Source organism: Ambystoma mexicanum, chromosome 1p, assembly GCF_040938575.1.
Source record: "Ambystoma mexicanum isolate Mex_15411 chromosome 1p, UKY_AmexF1_1, whole genome shotgun sequence".
NCBI lineage: Eukaryota > Metazoa > Chordata > Amphibia > Caudata > Ambystomatidae > Ambystoma > Ambystoma mexicanum.
Genome location: NC_090921.1, coordinates 622,869,105 through 622,874,929, shown reverse-complemented (window position 1 = coordinate 622,874,929; position 5,825 = coordinate 622,869,105).

The window sequence follows — 5,825 nt, the reverse complement described above, 5'->3', positions numbered from 1 at the left end:
AACCATTGGTCAATTTAAATACAAAGAATGTATTAAGCAAAAGTCGACACCAGAAAAGAAGATGAAAATACCTCAGAGTTGAGGGTTGGAAAATATCTCAGACTTCGATGCATCGATACCCTTCATTAGCAGGGAGGTTAATCAGACATCCATTACGTTGCAATTCCCAGAAATACACGATTTTCAACGCAGTTTTTGTTCTACGCGAAAACATCAAATTAGCTGCAATGGAAAATGTAGATAAACAAAGGTTTCTACATCATGAAAACAAAGGAAATAATGTTCAAATATAGGAAGATTATTTTTAACTTCAGGCTTGGTTCTGTATTTAAATTGGAAGGAGGTGCTTTTGATCCCAACACTGATTGGCTCGAGCACAAGAAGTCATTTCCATGTGTGTTTTCACCGCCTGGAGCTGATAGCAAAGAGTTCATGACAGTACAAAATATTTCCTCTCAGTTCCAAGGAGCCAGGAGTCTATCCAATCCCACAATGCAGCCATGGTGGTCCTCTATGGAAAAGTGTGTGATTGAGTGCGTTAGTGAGTGTTTGAGTGAGAGCGTGAGTGATTGTTGACACTAACACAATGCGGTTAACATCTGTTACATGCTGGCAAGCCTTTTTCAAAGAATCCGGTGGGTGAAGTATTCCTCAACCATTCTGAAAAGTATTTTGAGCAATACCGAGGCATAGCATATTTATAGAAACAAGACCACCCATTCCTGTCCCTAACAGAGGGGATTTCTTATTGGTATTGGATCCTGTGAAGATTGGACTGTATTAATCCTAATTGGCCATCTCCAGCACTGCCTGAATTACAAGGAGAGAACAGGAGGGATCTCCTCTAGGGGGTGGTATCTGCCACTCTCTGATACTGTTTGCTGCTCACTGTGTGACAAAATGACTGCTGCTCAGCAGGAGCATGGAGATGAGGAATCAATTAAACTCCTGCTCAGGTCCACAGTGCTAATAAATCAGCATTGATCCCAATCATAAATATGAAACAAGCACAGCCCAACAGGTATTCCTCCTTTGCCTCTTTTGGAAATGTGGGATGAGGTCTGGTTAAATACCATCGGAGGGGTGTGAGCTAGTACAGAAGCAGAACAAACAACAATAGTACTGTGATACCAGAATGAAAGAATGTGCAACCAAGGGTCTTTAACAGAGTATACTTTAAGAAAATTAATACAAGCAACTAATCAAAAAACACTATCACCCACCCCTGTAAAGGACAACGCAGAGAATGTAGATTTAGGAGTGATGGGGGCACTCCAGGTTTGAAGACAGGGATGCACATGCAATATTTCCAGCAGCCATGTCAAAATCACAAAAGATGACTATGCTAAGGCAGAGAATGGGGTCTTATAAGTCACTAGGGCCCTTTACGGTGGGCCAGAAGAACAGAGGCACTTCAAATACTGTTGCATGCTTCTCTTGCATTTACCTGTGTCATGCCATTCTTCTAGGTGGTGCTTTTAAGGGGTCGATTTGGGGATGAGGCATTTTGAGTCAGCGATTCCCAGTGGATCGCAAGTGTAGATAAAGACAAATCAGCATAGAGATGATCCAAAGATGCAATGCACACCTGTAACATTGATCATATAGAATCAGGTAAATAAACCAAGTGATGATTGGTGGAGTCAGCATCTCAAATTTGTCACGTGAGGTCTAATAGCATGATGGCTACTTCAACTGTGATCTGATAAAAAAAAGCTTGAATTTAGGCAGGAGATGGCTTCGACAGCGGATTGAAAAAGCGACAATGTCAAAGGCAGTGTTGGGTACTCTCGGTGGTTCGAAAAATGTTGCGAAGCAGTTGGGATAACTTGAAAATAGGGTGCAGAGCTGTTTCCTGACTTCTGGGTGCTGTGGGCCCTGTGCAGGTTCTCCAGGGACAAGTTAAGGACTTTCTTCTGCACTTCTTAGAGTGCACTTGTAGGGTCCAGTACTGTAAACCACTGGTCTCAGCTGCAGTAGTTCTTGTCCACAGAGCAGGTCACGCCAAATGTTCTCTTGGGATGGTTAGTCAGAAGAGCTCTCCTCTTCCTTGAAGATCTTGGTCTTCAGCACTATGGCAGAGGATTTTGGAGCAAGCTCAACCAGGTGAATGGTAGATCCTTCTTCTTCAAGTGTCCAAAGATAAATCATCGAGGGGGAGGTCCTCCCCCTTAAATAGGCATAAATGACTACAGTGGATTGGCCCCCTTCTAGCCTTCTGAAAGGGATCCAGTCTTGGCTGCTGTTTCAGAATCTTCTGCCTGTTGATACCATAGTGAGAGTGTTTTGTTTTGTTTTTTTAAAAAGGGAAAGGTAGTTTGGAAGCAAATCCAAGATGGCAGGAGCCCTCTGTAGGAAGTAACTGTCTCCCGGGCTATTGAGACTCCACCCCCTTCCTTTGACATCTTATATCAAAAATACTCCAATAATTACCATCCAGATGGAAACTGTCCATTGTACTGGCATAACTTACCTTTGAAGCACTAGTTTCCAGTTAATCGCCAAGGAGATGTCCTCCTTCCTAGAGAAAGTTATAAGCCCTCTGACGAGGATCAAAAGGAGGGTTTCATGGGATGAACTGAAATGGTTGTCTAGTCCGACAAATACACTCATTCTCACAGTTGAATGACCTCAGTCACCAGGCCATCAATAACGTGACATCAAACGTGATTGACTTTTCAAATTGTACCATCATGTCATACCAAACATGGCTTATATTTAGATATGAATCTGTCCTCAGACCCTGGGAGCACACAATCATTTGTAATTTAGATCAAAAGTGCTCATAGTTTAAAAGGCAACCCCTGGCTTTTGCATCATTTGTGTCCCAGCCAGCTACTTACATCTGTGCACAGGTCATTGTAAAGACAGTCCAAACCGCAGGGACGATTTATCTACAGAAAATACACATTTTTTATGAGCGCAGACTTTAAAATATTTCTGCAGATTTTAGAAATCACCTACTGATTTGGAAATGTTTGGACAATTCCAAAAGATTTTCCTTCTGTAACTCTTGAACTTCCGTCACACCCATACATTTTTAATATATTTCTGCAGATTCTCAAAATATGTTTCAATAGATTTGGACATCCTCTATTCATCTGTGAGTGCCAAGTAGTCAAATAGATGTCAGCTATGCCACAGATGCAGGTGTTCACATGTCCAATTTCAGCATTCACCTTAAACACAGAGCACTGTCTGAAAGTGAGACTGTTTAGCACAGGGTTGTCCAACTCTGGGCCAAGTGGGACGAAGTCCTGACGGGTTTTCAGGCTATCCCTCATTAATATTCATGAGGGAAAAATGTGCATACATTTAGAATCATTGTATGCAAATTTATCTTATGAATATTAATGATGGGTATCCTGAAAACCCAGCATGTATCCGGCCCTCGCGTCCTGGAGTTGGGCAACCCTGGTTTAGCAGATTTGCCTTTCATGGCGGAATCACAGGTGGGATGGCTTACAGGGAACTCCCGGTGGGCCTCTGCACCATGGGCTGCATTTGCATGGATGCCCTGAATTTTTGCTCCTCTTATCTCCTCTCCTATTCACCTTACTCCCTTCCTCGCATCTCCCCTCACCACCCCTCCCATCTCTCCTCCCCATCCCTTTGAAGTAAGAAAGTTGTTAGGCTTCCAGTATGCTATCCCTCACTCTTAGCAAATGTTATGTCAGTTTTTGTGTTATGTTCAACTTCTTTCTAATCCACATATAGGGGCAAAAGTGACTTATAACTCACTATTTAAACCCATTTCTTCTAAATGTCATGTGGGAGGACTCCCCCAAACGCTTTATAGAGGGGTTTGTCTTGCATGCAAGGTGTGATATTGGGCCACTTTGAAGAACATTTCCAAGGTCAATTGTGGACCCTATTCCAGCCCTGGGTAGAATCCATTACATAGACCTCATAACATTTCTAGAAGAAATGCTTTCTGAATGATAGCTCTGTCTTGGGGGATTAGTACAATGCAGTGTGTCCAATGCAGACGACATTGACTGGAACCAGAGCCATTAAGGATCCAGTGGGGCAAACCATCCTTGGCCTCATGGGGACAGAAGGCTTCAAGGGGTGGTGGCCTCCCGGCTGATACCATCTCAGCGGTTATAGGCAAACGAATATCAATGCACACTTCTCACATACTTTTCAGCAAAGACATTACTGGAAGCTATTGCTTGATTTCTCGCACCATCAGGTTGAGGCTCTCTACTTCACCTGATTCCTATCCAATGGGGCTGAAGCATCGAGAAGAGATGTCAGGGAGCTAACAGGCTAAAAAAAGGAGCCTGATTCCCTGTAGCTCCAACATGTCCCTCTTAGCACAATGGGATTTCTTCTCTGCCTTCTTCAGCTGTGCTGCCGGATTCAAGGACATGACCATTGGCCCTGCTGCTGTCTGTGTCCCGCATTCACCAAAATGCTTCAACTAGTAATGAGGCTGAAACATGGCACAGAGGAATTGACTGTTGTTGACAACTTCGGATCAGATCAATGTACCCTATATTGCATTCTCTAGTACATATGTTTGTGCATTTACTATAGCACAGCTTGAATAGCATGTTCATCTTTCTTTGAAGAATACATTTATCAAATGCAATATTTAAAGCGTATATTGATAGTTCTGGGTTTCTCATGCAGTCAATATTTCTTGCCGAAATCTGTGTTATTATTCCATATCATAGTACCCAATACTGGAAAGTCCAACTCAGCCTTTCCTCTCTCTGAGGGGAATTATTTTGGGCATAAATATTGTTTTGTTTTTAAAAACACTTTTTATTGTTTTGCATACAAGACAGAAGTAAAACAGCCCAACAAAGAAGAAAACAAAATACTGAAACACGATTGGATGACACTGCCAGGTTCAAACAAATAATAGAAAAAACATCCAGCGAAAACAGAGAGTTCCCATTTGAAACTGCATGATCCCCTCTCCCTAGCCACCCCTTCCCACTGTCCCCAAATATTCTTCCATTTCCCAGGGTAGCCCCATGCATTATATATTCTCTTCTCCAGGGCCATACAACAATCGACCCATTTTGTCAAACTTGGGCGGTCTGCTGCCCCCACTGTGCTGCAACAGTTTGTTTCATCAGTCCGCGGCCGTAGACACAAACAGTTTCTCAAACCTAGTGAAGCTTGTTTCTCCCCACACCCCCAAGAGCAGTAGTTATGGGTCCCCAGGTATTACCAATCCTGAAACAGAGTGGACCATATCCTCCGCCCCCCACATGTGGACAACACTGAACTCATTTTCAGGCTGCCCTATGCCACCTCCTCTCCCTCTCTCATCTCTGATTGCCTAACTGCCATTCAAGATTGGTGTACCGTCAACTAGTTATGTCTGAATGCCAGCAAGACTGAGATCCTCCTCATCGGCACACCATCACTATCCTTTCCCCTCACTCTCTGGCTGGCCTCCCTTGGCCCTCCTCCTATCCCCACCTGCAAGTCTAAGAACATCAGGGTCTCCTTTGATTCCACACTTTCCTTCTCCGCCTACATCACTGATGTCTCAAAAAAGTCAAACCTCCGACTGCACCTCCTCTGTGGTAGGTACTGTGCCTTTCCTCTCCTTCCGCCAGAAGCTCACTGTGTCCCAAGGTCTGGTTCTCTCTAGGTTGGACTATTGCAACAACCTCTTTCTAAATCTACCTGCCTCTACTCTCAGCTCTTTGCAACTTATACAGAACAGGACTGCAAGACTTGTCCTTGGCCTCAAGCCCTGGGATCTCTCCAGCTCTGAAATCTCTCCATTGGCTCTCAGTGGATGCACAGATTCAATTTAAAACCTTCTGCATTGTCGAAGGCTTTCTGGGTCCTTGTAT